The sequence below is a fragment of the Haliotis rufescens genome, unplaced genomic scaffold (assembly GCF_023055435.1).
Source record: "Haliotis rufescens isolate VD_foot unplaced genomic scaffold, xgHalRufe1.0.p SCAF_6, whole genome shotgun sequence".
NCBI classification, from domain to species: Eukaryota; Metazoa; Mollusca; class Gastropoda; order Lepetellida; family Haliotidae; genus Haliotis; species Haliotis rufescens.
In genome coordinates this window covers 29,743,388-29,758,376 of record NW_025964334.1, presented here as the reverse complement: position 1 = coordinate 29,758,376, position 14,989 = coordinate 29,743,388, and the positions used below count along the sequence as shown (strand labels likewise).

At 38.6% G+C, this 14,989-nt stretch overlaps 1 protein-coding gene and 1 long non-coding RNA gene across 3 annotated transcripts in view; one reads left to right on the top strand and one right to left on the bottom strand.

Moving 5' to 3' along the window:
- LOC124141038 (protein saal1-like) overlaps positions 1–14,989 on the top strand; it is a 44,801-nt gene that overhangs the window by 13,106 nt on the left and 16,706 nt on the right. The gene's annotated exons all lie outside the window — the stretch shown is intronic.
- LOC124141039 overlaps positions 1–14,989 on the bottom strand; it is a 28,383-nt gene that overhangs the window by 9,971 nt on the left and 3,423 nt on the right. The window contains exon 1 of one of the 2 annotated variants that reach the window (XR_006861992.2): positions 842–980. The exons of the other annotated variant lie outside the window; for it this stretch is intronic. This is a non-coding gene — a long non-coding RNA (uncharacterized LOC124141039). Of the gene's footprint in view, positions 1–841; positions 981–14,989 lie in introns of those variants that run through there. 2 annotated transcript variants of the gene reach the window in all.

Here is a 14,989-nt window from a genome sequence, read left to right as displayed (position 1 = left end):
TGGATCGAAAACAACATGGCGACTTCCGTGCAGATTTCAGTTGATTGAAGGATTTGCAAAGCATGTGAACCATCAACTGGGCGTCAGCAGATATTTTCCAAATTTTTTTATATTTTTAATCAACAATAAACAATAAGACTAAATTATTCTTGTGGCATTGTATTGGTTGGTCAAGGAAAACTTAATTAAATTAATTTGCTGTCATTAACTAAAAAGATACCAGATAAGTTTTTGCTGCCAAATTATAAAAAAAATAATAAACATGCAATGTTACAGTGTTCCTTGAATATTTTCCTGCCATCATAATGTCACTATCGAAGCAACTGTACACTCAATTTAGCTGTTCAGTGTGTGAAATGTTAATCATTAATATTAATGTGGTTGATTATGAGCAAGAAACATGTAGTTTAGATCGGGTATAAAGTGGCCCTCTGTTGTGTTTTACCTCTGTGATAGTGACGAAACACATGTTTGTGTCGACTGTGCAGGATACCCACATATGTTTACATGACACTTCTGGTGACTTTGGGTGTGTTCTTTCCTCTGTAATTTGTTATGAACCTACATTAAAAAATCCTCATTTTTTACAACGTTGTCCTGGTCTGCCATTTTGTTGGATGTTGTTGCTATGGTCACATTGCTTGTAATATCACTTGGTTTATCACAGGAATCAGTTTGCTTATTTCTTAAGTTGACAATTTCATTTTGTCTTATGTAAACTTTGCCAATAAAATGAAAATATGAATGATTTGAAAATCGCAATATACTAGTGTTTTCCAAATGTATTGTGATAGATATTCATTAGTATTTCAAATCGTGGTATACTGGTTATGCCACTCACCTCTACTGGTTGTAATGTCAAGTCTAGTCTAAGTGGATTTTTTAAAGTGCTAGTTTCTTTAGCTGAAGGTGAGAGACCATGCCTGTCACTAGTTTTGTAACTGTTCACCCACATTCATGGACTGTGCAGGTTGACTAGTCCAGCTCTTATAAGTGGACCCTGCACCACCAACTTAGCTGAGATTTAAGAAAAATTATTTGTCCTATTATGCAACACAACAATGCTACTCACAGATAAAGTGACTGAAGTGACTGGTTCACTCAACTCTAAGTGTAGGATACTCAGCCTACATTAAAACTTTAGGATCTGTTTTAGAATTACAAACATTTATATTGTGCAATGGGTTTTCTACAGTTTCCATCAATATATATATTTAGAGATATTATTAGATACCTTTATTTACTGGTCAAATGCTCGCCTCCCCAATACATTCACTTGCGGTGAATAGCGCATACATCATGCTGAATGTTGATCAGATTTGTATCTGAGTTTATGCGACATGTTGTATACACTTAAGGCAATTATTAATCTAGTATCAATATTCATAAACTTGTATTGATACAGCATCAAAGATGCTGAAAACTCGATGTCACAATATATAATTGCCATAAGGGCGACTATGCTTGTCATAAGAAGCGACTAACGGGATCGGGCAGTGAGGCTCACTGACTTGGTTGATGCATGTCATCATATCCCAATTCCGTGGATCGATGCTGATGATGTCAATCACTGGATTGTCTGGTCCAGACTCGATTATTTACAGAACAACGTCATATAGTCGAAATATTGCTAAGTGCAGCATTAAACAACAAACAAAAAAAACAAAAAAAACAAAAAAACACAATTTATAAGATGGCAGCCCCAGTTTTATTTGGGGTAAATGTAGGATTCAAGTCTCCACATTACAACATTTGGCATAAAAGGATCATAAGAATAAGTTGAAGTCTCTTGTACCATTTGGCCACCTGTGTTGCACTATATCCTGTATGTCTGAGTTATCTCCCTTATCAGACTCAAGTTATCCATGCTCCAAACCTATACTGAATAAGTAGTCTGTCTTTTATCGGGCCAACTTGTTCTTATGATTTATGTAATCTAGGAATTATGATTTTAGATAATAATATCCTTTTCTTAGAAACTTGTGCAAGTCTAAACTCAAGTGCCTCTAATCCTAACACACCAGGGGGTATGGGTGGCCCAGTCGTCTAAGGCGCCGCGATTCGCTGTGCAGAGTTTGGACCGTTTGGGATGCAAGAAACCGAATGGGTCAGAATCCCGGTTCGCCCTGATTATGTTTCTAGGTTTGTCAGCTTGTGGGTTTCACCAAAGTGGTAAACGTCTGAGACCTACATCACTTCGGGCTTTCCTCCAACATTAAGCTGACACGCTGCGATGTAACTGGAATACTTACCTAATACACCTGTGCTTGAATACAAGTGAGAGCCCTAATGGCAAATCCTAGTTTGGCTATACTTTAGCCAGTCAGGCAAAAGTTAATCTTTGTCACTTTGTTAATCTTTGTTAACTGGCTTAAGAATGACTTGTACATCGTTTCAAGATGCCAACTCTCTAGTGTAAGTAGTAAGTAGATGTCATCTTCCCAAAGCAAGGGAGTTAACTGACTATAAAAGTCCAGTTTCCACTGGAATTTCGGAGTTAGATTTTGTCTTAGCATAGTCCAATCAAAATCGTGAAAGGATATCAACATCTGGTTTGTAACTGTCATCCAGATATCAGTCGATTGTTGGATTTGCAAAATGTGTTCCATCAACTTGGCGTTGACAGATATTTACAAATCTTTTCATGTTTTTATTCAAGTAATTTGATGCATTTCACGAGGTAAGACCCATTTTATTACAACAACAAAATCTTGATTTTCAATAAGATCTTCTTGACTGGGCACCTACATTTTATTTATATCAAATGCTAGTTAATATGCTAGTTGGAATCTGATTGGTCAGTAGGAGGGACATAACTCATAATAGCCTGTGGTGGCCCTAGATAGAGCCACAGAATTCCATCTGAGTTTGGCAGGGGTGGAAACTGAACTTATTTAATCAGTTAACTCCCTTGCCTCGGAAGATGAATAGATGACAGCCATTGTTTGTTTTCATCTACCAAGTCTATGAAAATAGCACGGAGAATCAAGAATTTTCAGAATTTTGTTTATTATGAAATATTTCAATCATTGCCACAGCTCCGTACTTCGCTGCTCTGGCAACATGTACCAATCTTTATAAATCATATAAGATAATCTGAGTAATAACCTGAGAAAGAAACTGAAATTAAATGTTTAAAATCACTGATTGAACATTTTGAATATGATAATCTTGGAAAATTCTGATTATTACTTGATTTTCTGAAAAATTACTATACTTAGTGTTGGCATTTTCTACCAAATGGATTCTGGGGCAGGCATGGCTTAGCAAAAGAACGGACTATTGTGAGGATTGGATGATTACAATGTGTGACCTGGCTGATTGTGTGCCATCATACCCAAACGGCTTCGTTCATTGTTGCCTACCACTGGTTTGCCTGGCCAAGACTTGGTTGTTTACAGTCCACTGAGATTTGGATAGAATGTTTCAGAGAATATTATAAATATTCATATGAGGATGTAAAAACAACACTCCCTCACTTGATGTTTCAACCTGTGAGTGAGTGAGTGAGTATGGTTTTACGCCACTTTTAGCAATATTCCAGCACTATCACGGCGGGGGACACCAGAAATGGGCTTCACACATTGTACCTATGTCGGGAATCGAACGCTTTAACCACTGGGCTACCAGACCGCCCCTTCAACCAGTGAATTAGACACGGTGTGGACTTTCTTCCCTAAAGTTAACACATGTTGGTTGTTGTAAAGGTTTGTTTCTTTGTTTTTTCAGCTATGACAACGGTCTGTAAATAATTAAATCTGGACCAGACAAACATGTGATTGACTTCATGAGCATCAATCTACGGAACTGGGATACAATGACATGTATGAACCAAGTCTGCAAGTCTAACCACCTAATCTTTATCGTCACTCTTACAAAAGCATGGGTTACTGAAGGCCAATTCTAACCCTGATTTTCACAGGTCGTTGTGATAAATTAGAGATAGGGTGTTGAGTACATATTAACTCCACCTATGGGATTCCGGGACAGAATATAGGTCCCCAGCAACCTCTGCTTGTTGTAACCGCTAGACAACTAAACGGATCGGGTTATTTACAGACTGCGGTCATATAGCTGGTATATTTCTTTGAGCTGTGTTTAACAACAAACATAGCAACTCAAAACTAACTCTCAATTCTATTATCATGGCATGTAAGTAATGTGTTATGTTACCATAAACAAACAAACAAAATGCAACAAAACTTTCAACATTGTTGCAAATGAGGAGTCTCTGTTTCAAGAGTGTTTTATGCATTTGGAAGACTCCAGGGACCAGGATAATGTAATTTTTATATTTCATATTCGAAAGCTGGATTGTTCCAGTCTAAACTACCAGAAACTAAAACTGGCTGGCTGTGGCTTGTTTAACCAGTCTGGTTTCTCTGTTTGTAGCGCATGTTTGCATTTCACTTAGGGATTGATTGTGTATTTTTTTCGATTCATTGAGGTATGAATTGAAGACTGATGTGCAAACTTTTGTAAGAATCCGTTTGCATACAGTTTGCACATCGGTTTTTTCAATTCATACCTCAATGAACCGAAAAAATACAGTCAGTGCTTATAATTAAATTCGACAACGAAAACATGTTTTATCTACAATAGTTTAACCAAAAACAGGTGTATATCTCAAAGCAGACAAAAATGACAAGATTGATAAAAATTCCAGGTGTAGGAATACATACTGTGGCGTGACATGAATCAGGTGATTGTTTAATTTATGCACATAACATGACACACCTACAAAGTCAGTAGCCATTCAACACAGAGAAGGATCAAAACAATCAAGGCAAGAGGCGAGAAGAAGAACAGTCAGACTGTAAAGAACCGGAACAAATATGTCCGGGAGAAGGCGGCTGTTTCCGATTACATGGTCAGTTACCGCCAGATTCAAACATTAGTTCCCTGAGAACGGGAAGAAACAGTTGAAAAATGCTAGTACTCTAGTTAGAAATGAAACCCAAAGACATGAAAGTTGTGGAACCGAAGCGAGCGGGAAAAAACAGGCTATTTCATTCCTTCTTGGACTTCGGTCTCAAAGGGTTGTTTGGACAATAAATATGCATGAATTTCACTTAATGTCCTGTGCATGACTATTGATACTCTTAAGCAGAAATGGAATTCCCTCGACTGTAATTTTGGGATTACGTAGTAGCAAAAGTAGTCCCCCACGGTGGGCGTGGCTTAAATTTTTACATTTATTGGGTAATGAATGCAATAACACGTGACCAATGCAGCTAATCAGAATGCAGGAATATCAATGAACACAACAAAAACTTAATTATAATATATTAACATAACCTATGTTAAGTTTGTTGATTTATAAAACCCATTCAATAGGCACCATGCAATGCTGAAGGATGAACAACATTTAAACCCCAAATTTAGAAAAAGAAAGGAAAATTATACAACAAGGTTTTTTGTTTTCAAGATTGGATAAGAATTCCTGATAGCTGAAAGATTGCACAGTAAATGTTAACCAACACTCACTCAGTCGATCAAAATCCAAGGTACTCTTTTTTCTAAAATTGTAAATAGAAAGAGAGGATATTTTGTTGCTGTAAATGACAGTAGTGACAGGGATGTACCGAAGCCTTTTAGGGCCATCTGTTATTTATTTATTTATTAAAATTTCAAGCCTTTTTCGGGCCATTTGGTTTTTTTAGGTTTTTTCTTGAAATTTTATGATAATAAGTTGAAATTTCAAGATGCTATGTTGAAATTTAAAATGTTAAAATTTCAAGATACATACAAAATTGAAATTTCAAGATAATTATCTTGAAATTTCAAGATGATAAGTTGAAATTTCAAGACATGTGAAAGTTGAAATTTCAAGATGATGAATTGAAATTTCAAGACATATAAAAGTTGATATTTCAAGATAATGATCTTGAAATTTCAAGATAATAAGTTGAAATTTCAATGTGTGTATCTTGAAATTTCAAGATAGTTTGTTGAAATTTCAAGATGCTATGTTGAAACAAAACACAAAAAAACCAAAATGGCCCTAAAAGTCTTACGTACAAATCATTAGGACTATTTTAAACATTTGTGGGCACATGCGAGATGCCATGTGCACCCAGATAGCATGCCCCCGGACCCAGTGAACTACTGACTGATATAACAGGTATGGAGTCAATATATTCCCCAGCCCAACAGCCAAGAGATAACGTCTCAAGGCCACAACCTAATTATATCTTATTGTATGCCACTACTGACCTACTAACTGAGTTTTTTTCTGGCCTTGAAGAACTGTAAGCAGATGGGTGTGTTGACTATTATATAAATAAATTGCAAGTGATTCCATGGTAATTTTGTTTTCATATGTGCTCCCCATAAACTGAATAAAATTAGGCCATGCCCACTAATGAATTCCTGTTTCCTGATTAGCTCATAACAGAGTGGGCGGGGCCTGTGTTGTATTACTGCACTGAACAATGTCACGGATTTCACATTTCAAAAGTATTTTGTGTTAATGATAAAATAAACGGTCTGTGAAGTTATTATTGATGATATTTATCTGCCATATGTTTATTTGTTTATGGACGTATAAATGTAAAGACCTTTCTGCAATTTTGTATAAATCTACTTTGCGCAAATTTACACTGTGTTCACGTTTTATAGCTCACCTGACTGAAAGTCAAGTGATCTTATGTCATGGCTTGTCTGGCTTCACAGGTATCATCAGCGTCTGTAAACATGATCTCCTAAGAAATCCCAGTCCAATGAAACTGAAATGTTGCATACTTGTTCCCACCAATTATGACACCTCAATTTGTTAATAAGTTTAAATCTGATTTCCACAGCAGCCACATTGAAAAAACTATCTATAGCCATTACTGTCATTTTTGTTCAAATTTCTCTTTGAACTTGCAGTAAATGGTGGGGCTTAACACATATGTTCTGTTTTTCAGGATATTTTTTTTTTTTTTACTTTTACTTGAACTTTGCACTTTGGAACATGCTTTTAAATTCTTTCAAAATGTATTTCCTTGCATTGTAAACAACATCTGAGATTCTTGCCAGAAACCAATGGAGCAAAGAAGCTGAAGCCTCCCAAGCTTGTTCGAATCTGTTTTACAATTTGGCTGACACAGCAGCAATAATGATATTTGAAAATCTATTCATTGCCATTAAATGGATATTTTCTCCAAATTGTAATGAAAGTTGGTATTTGTTTTGTTTGTTATGGGATTCAATACACATCTGTTCCATTTTTTGCAATATCTTTAACTTTGACATTGACCATGCTCCTAAATTCTCTCAATGCATATTTGGCTCTGCAAACTTGATGAAATTTCATGTATTCACAACTGTCTACCTTTCATGTAGCCATGTCAACACTAAACTTAGTGTCTGAATAGTGTTCAAAATAAAGAAGGGATTTTTGGTCCTTTAGGTTTGCACCTGTAATACTTGTATTTGAATGTAGGGCGCTCTACTTCTTCAACTTTCAACAATAGAGTCATGACAAGGTCAGACCCCGAAGTTTGATCATGATTAAACTTTTTGTGTTTTATGCAAATTTCATGGTTTCGTTGACTCACAGGGTATAGTTGTCTAAGGCGCTGAAATTCACGTGCAGAATTGCATCTTGGTGTGCCATTTGGTTGGTTCCAATCCCAGATTTGCTGTGAAAATGTTTCTAGACTTGGGTATCCCTTGGGTATAGAAACCTATAGTTGTAGGTTTGAATCCCTGTTCGCCCCAACATGCCCAAGGAAGTTATTTTGGACACTGAGTTTATTGCATAAGCAACATTTTAATGAAGATTCTTACATCGTTTTCAAGCTGGAATGAGTACAACCAAGGATTGGGAGGTGTATATATACATGATAAGTTGTAATTAGCAGAAAATTAACAATAACAACGGGTTATTGAAACACGCAGCACAAATAATTGGATGAAGCCAGTACGGATAAGGATTAAGGTGTTGAGATGTTGTATCAAGCTTGATTGGATTCATATTAGTAGAGACTATTGTTTGAATAGATCTTCATAGGCAGAGGGAATGTAATACCCTTGATCTGTTGATCAAGCTTTGTGATGGCGGTGTTATAGCTTCTGAGACTTTTCTTTTAGTGAAGACCTGATGTTTGGTTGAGAGAATTTTTACATTGTCAAACATCATTAGATGGCTAGGGAACTTTCACTGATTTGCTATCTGCTTTGGCTGATGAAAGTTTATGTTCTTGGATGCGGATGTCTACTGGGTGTGAGGTTTGACCAATAAGCAAGTGACATCTAGATCACTACTTTAGGGGCTGCTTGTTTGAGGGTGGGCTATGGTCATTAGCTTGCAGGATGGTTCTGAGGGATGGGAAGGCAGTGAAGGTGGTGTCAAGGCCTGTTTGCTTAAGTCGTCTGCTGATCTGATGCATAGTCTTGCCAATGGAGGGTTGGGTGATTCTGTTTTGGTCTGGGTTTGGGCTGGAGTGTGGTGGAGATAGTCTTCTTGACTAGCTTGGTAGGATACTGGTTGAGATCAGTGAAGACCAGCTAAAGGACTACTTTCACATTCTTGGGGGAACCCCTGGGAATTCAGAAGCATAAAGGAATACAGAACCGTTGTTTTTTATCATTCTCAAGGATTTTGCATACATTATTTGAACACATGGCCTTGATAGAATATCCCAGCTATGATCCATCCAAGTGAACAAAACAAAGAATTGCACACAAAACAATATCGACCCCATGCCTAGATTGACATTGACAGTCAACAACCTTCTTCAGCAAGCTATGAATTTACTCCAGTACTTTTTAGACACTTTATCTTTATAATCAACATTAAATGATCAGCTGATTCATTAGTGATGATTAACAACTTATCACCACACGTTCAATGACAACTTCAAATCTCCCATAAAGTGGATAAAATTACATTTGAAACCTGTAAGTTGAAGACACAGGATTGTCTAAGTATTATTTATCTGTTGAAGCACTGTTGAGTGAGCAAGGTTTTAGCAATATTGTAGCAATATCATGGTGATGGACAACAGCAAGAGGCTCACAAATATCTGCTGTAGCTCTGAGCACAAGCAGACTCACTACATACTGGGCACCCATAACCCAGTGCAAATAGTGCTGAAACTCCACTAGCTATGCAACAATATCAAATGAAATTGGATCTGCCATACGAGTGCAAGGTATGTGAACAACAAGCTAAATATCTGTGCCGGTGTGTCCCCGGAGTTTCGTAACTGTCCTGTGTTATTGGGGGTAAGGACGCACCAACGCCTATATCAGCGTCAGGTCACCTCATAATATCTATGTTTGAGGCTATTTCTGGAATATTTATCGTGTATTTATCTTATGTTTACATTGATTGACTCATATGTCATTCTCAGTGCTGAGGTAAATGTGTGTACTGTGCTGTAGTTCGATTGTGATAAGATTAAGAAATGCCTTAGAAATTTGAAGTTCTGATCTAGATAATGTCATTATCTACTATGAAACCACTTGCCATATAAAAAAGTCACCAGAAATTAAATGCGATAAGAAATGGATGCATCCATGTCATGTCATTTTTCAAAATGGTATTTGTAAGTTGCTGTGTCAACTTTATAAGTGAATAAACAAGAAGAGTGAACTTCTTTGAAAACCTTCTTTACTTGGGTTCATGTGTTTCTACATATAAGAGGGCGGCTTCCGGTGGTTGGCCATGTGCTGTGCAAGGGAGGCAACCCCAGCTGTAGCTGTATGGCGCTTACCGCTAGTAAAGATATAAATCTACATCCTTTCTCCTTTAAGAGAAATACTAACCAAAAGTTTTGTTGGGGTTTTTTTTATGTTTTTTTTTAAATGAAACATCACAGCAGTCTATGTGACACTGCCAAAATGAATACAAGAGTGTTGATGAAAAGTCCAATGGAGGTATGACTTCCTCCTGAAAATAATAAAGTTAGTGTCTCTGAAATTTGTTGTCAACCCTTTGTTGACGGAATTAAATAATACTGTTGAAGTCCACTGGTCATAATGAAATGTCTTTAAATCTTGCATAAAGGCATTTATCATTTAATACAGTTCAGGGTCAATCAAGGTATTTGTGATTTGGTTTCACAATTCTGCCACTCCTGGTAACTGTCATGTTAGGTTGTGTGTTGTTTTCTGGCAGCACCATAGGTCTTGTGTCTTCACTTCTCTTTGTTGTGATTTCTTGTCTCATGTTAGTCTTTGTAACTTGTGTTTCAGTGTCTTTAGTGTTGAGTGTATATTCTTCAGGTGGGGACATCAGCTTCACTTGTGTTTTCTCATGTGTGAATGAGAGTTGTCTTCTGTTCCTTCTTAGGTCTTTACCTTCCGAAGATATGATGTAGGATCTGGGTTACTGATCCAGTTGTCTTACTAGTCCTAGTCTATCAAATCCATTATTTGTTAGAATTCTTACTTTGTCACCAGGTTCAAGTCTAGGCAGCAGTTTTGTTGTCTTGTCGAAATACTGTTTTTGTTGCCCTCTCAGTTCTACAAGGCGTTTGTAGATACTTGATGGTTTTCGAATAACTGGTGAAAGTAGCTTGGACGACATGGGAGTTTCAGTTTTGGTTCTACGTGACATGAGTCGTTGGGCAGGCGATCCCAGGACTTGATCTCGGGGTGTATTTCTCTGGTTGAGTATGGCAAGGTATGGGTCACTGCCATCTCTACTTGATTTTTCCAAAATTCTTTTGGCAGACTGTACTGCCTTTTCAGCAAGTCCATTGCTCTGTGGATAACCTGGACTGCTCGTTTTGTGTGTGAATCCCCATGTTTTAGCAAATAATGCAAACTCCCGTGATGAGAATTGGGGCCCATTGTCAGTTAGAAGAGTGTCTGGCACACCAAACCTAGCAAAGTGCCCTTTTAGCTTTCTTATTACAGCTGCAGAGGTAGTTGTGTTCAGAGTGTTCATTTCTATCCAACCAGAGTATGAATCAACGAGCACAAGGTATTCGGTTGAGTTCCAAGTGAATAGATCTGATGCAAGTATTTGCCAGGGCCTGGTAGGAATCTCATGACATTTGAGAGGCTCCCTCTGCTGCTGAGATTTGAAGCTGTTGCACACTGCACATTCAGCTACCCACTGTTCAATGTCAGAGTTCATGTTACACCAATACAGGAAATCTCTTGCTCTTCCTCTACACCGTTCGGCATTGAGGTGTCCTTGATGAATATGTTTCATGTAGTCATGCCGCAGTGATGTAGGGACAATGACTTTGTCTCCTTTAAAGGGAATGTTGTCACTTTCGGTGATTTCATCTCTGAACGAGAAATATTTCCATGCCTCTGGGTGTACATCTCATTTGTACCGTGGCCAGCCATGTTTGACATATTGGCGAATTAATACAAGTTCCGGATCACGACCAGTTTCAGCCTTAAGTTGCTCACTTCTGGCATCTGTCATGGGTAAAACTGTCATTATCTCAAATTCCTCATAGTCAGGTATATTTGAATCATCTTTCAAGAAGGCTCTCGACAGCGTGTCTGCAACATGAAGTTCTTCGCCCTTCTTATAGACTAACTTCAGGTCGTACTGTTGCAAACGCAGAAGCATTCTTTGCAATCGCGCCGGTGCAGCAAAGAGAGCTTTCTTGTATATGCTGATCAAAGGCTGGTGATCAGTCTCTACTGTGACTTCTTTTCCAAGGATATAATCATGGAACTTCTCACAGGCAAACACAATTGCGAAGGAGTTCTTTTTCGATCTGGGCGTAGTTTACTTGTGTTTTCGTCATAGCTCGTGAGGCATAAGCAATGGGACGACCGCTTTGGAGTACAGCCGCACCCAGTCCATTCTTCGAGGCATCACATGGTAGTGTGATGGGTTTGTTAACATCATAGTACTGTAGTGTGTTGGGCTCACAAATGTCTCTCTTGATACAATCCAGGGCCTGTTGGTGAGTTTGATTCCAGTGCCACTGAATGTCGCTCTGTAGCAGTTCTCTCAAGGGTGCTGCTTTCTCACTGAGATGAGGAATAAACTTAGCAAGGTACGTGACCATACCTAGAAATCGTCTGAGTGATGGAACGTCATCTGGAGTTGGCATTTCGAAGATTGCCGTGACCTTCGCAGGGTCTGGTTTGACACCTTGGTCAGTTAACAAATGTCCAACATAACTGACCTCTTTCACTTTGAAGTGAAATTTGTCCTTGTTGAGTTTCAGCCCTATTTCCTCAGCTCTGTCCAGCACTTTCACTGCATTTTTGTCATGCTGGTCTTCGTTTTCCCCCCATATTATGATATCGTCCATGATACTCTCACATGGCAGACCACTGAAAAGCATGTCCATGTTCCTCTGGAATACCTCACTTGCTGAGGTGATACCAAACGGCATGCGCAAGTAACGATATCTACCGAATGGCGTGTTAAAGGTGGTAAGCAGTGAAGTCTCATGTGTCAAAGGTATCTGCCAGAACCCTTTTGAAGCGTCCATTTTGGTGAATATCTTTGCTGCTGGCATTCTGGACATTATTTCCTCTATTGTTTTCATTGGGTAATGTTGCCTCTTCAATGCACGGTTGAGATCTTTGGGGTCAATACATATCCGCACACTGTCCGAACCCTTTTTCTTTGCCACTACCATTGCTGACACCCAATCAGTTGGTTCGTTTATTGGAGTTATCACTCCTTCTTCAATCATTTTGTTCAATTCAGCTCTTATCTTTTCTCTCATGGGTGCAGGAACTCTACGTGGAGGTCTGACTACCGGAGATACATCAGGATCAAGTTGCGCATCATACGACACAGGCAAGTTTCCAAGTTTACCATCGAACAACTTGGGGTATTTGTCAATAACGTCCTGTTTGGTCATTCTTTTTTCAGTTTTCACATCATGGATGTCAAGTTTCACCATGCCCAAGACAATGCTGTCTTGTATGCCAAGGATGGGTTTCACTGGGCTGTCAATAATGTGGAATACTAACTTGTGTAGTTTGCTCTTGAAGCCAATATTCATTTTGCATGTACCCAAAGTCATCATGGTGTCACCACTGTAAGCTACAAGTTTGACTGCTCCTGATCTTGAAATCAGTTCTTTGTCTCTCACTTGTTTGAACAAAGAGAGAGGCATCACATTGCATTTAGCACCAGTGTCAACTTTAAAGCGTGCTGCTTTGTCATTGATTGTGATTGTTGTATGTGCTTCTGATGGAATGTTGTCTATACCATCTATCTCTATAGTGTCAATAAACAAGCGTTCACTATCATCTTGTTCATACCAGTCGTCTTGAGTTTCACAATTGCTTACTGGCTGCAGATCATGAATGCTTCGTGATCCTTGATACTTTGGTGGCCTAGTTCTTGCACGAAATCTACCCCTGCCTCTTGGACTTGATTTCCATTTCAAATTTCCACTGGCACTGTGACTGTATGTCTCCTGGCCAGAGGGACTGGACTGACAAACTGACTGGAAGTGGTTGAAATTGTGGCATCTGTGACACCTTTTCCCAAAGGCCTGGCACCGTCCTTGTGAGTGTTTCCACCCACAGCATCTGCAGTCTCTCATATTAGTATTTCCTTGAATCGGGTGTGATTTAAAACTTGGTTTCTTTTGACTTACAAAGTCAACTTCTGTTAGTTTCTGTGTAATTTCTTGAACCCCTTTTTCTGATAGTTCATTGACATTACATAAGGTCACAGCTTTAGTAAATGTCAGGTCTGTCTCCTTTAATAACAGTTTTCTCAAATGATCTGATGCTATTCCACATACGATTCTGTCTCTCAGCATTTCATCTTTTAGAACTCGATAATTACACGTATTTGCTTTGGTGCGTAAGTCTGTGTAAAATGTTTGAAAACTTTCACCTTTCACTTGTGAGCGTGTGTTGAACTTGAATCTTTCGATTGTCGTGTTTGTCTGTGGCAAACAAAATTCCCCAAATTTTCTTTTCAGGCATTTATATGATTCTTTAGATTCACCTTCACCGTAAACAAATGTTTTTTCTTTCTCAATTGCTTGTCTGCCGGCAATGTTCAGAAACACATATGAACGAGCCTTGTGATGCCTTAGAAATTTGAAGTTCTGATCTAGATAATGTCATTATCTACTATGAAACCACTTGCCATATAAAAAAGTCACCAGAAATTAAATGCGATAAGAAATGGATGCATCCATGTCATGTCATTTTTCAAAATGGTATTTGTAAGTTGCTGTGTCAACTTTATAAGTGAATAAACAAGAAGAGTGAACTTCTTTGAAAACCTTCTTTACTTGGGTTCATGTGTTTCTATATATAAGAGCGCGGCTTCCGGTGGTTGGCCATGTGCTGTGCAAGGGAGGCAACCCCAGCTGTAGCTTACCGCTAGTAAAGATATAAATCTACAGTATTCAGCCCAACTACCAGTCTTCACAGGCCATCATAATACTGTTTTAATTAGTGGATCAGACACTCCTAATTTAGTGTACAATGCTTCAGTGGGACTGATAAGGTTTGGTTTGATTTCAAATATTTTGTGACTGATAATGTTGATACAATGGTTTACGTTAAACTCACCACCTCACTCACTCTGAACGTTTGTTTGTTTGTTTGTTGTTTCACACTGCACTCTGCAATATTCCAGCTATATGACGGCGGTCTGTAAATAATCGAGTCTGAACCAGACAATCCAGTGATTGACATCATGAGCATTGATCTACACAATTGGGATACGATGACATGCATCAACCAAGTCAGCAAGTCTGACCACCTGATCCTGTTAGTCGCCTCTTATGACAAGCAATGTCGCCTCTTACGGCAAGCATGGGTTGCTGAAGGCCTATTCTAACGCGGATCTTCACGGGTCACCCTGAACATCCCCTGTGGGGATTTTGTGTCACAATAGTTTCCCAGTACATCATGCTTGTCTCAGAACAAACTTGGAAGGGAACGGGTAGTCAGGCTATGGAACTTGGCTGATTGTGTGTTATATTCTCTCGACTGCTTGAAACACAGATCTGGCTGTTGTCCCGTGATGGGATTCAAACCACAGACCTTCTGATGAAGTCAGACACCTTTTTCGCATAACCAAAGAGGTTAA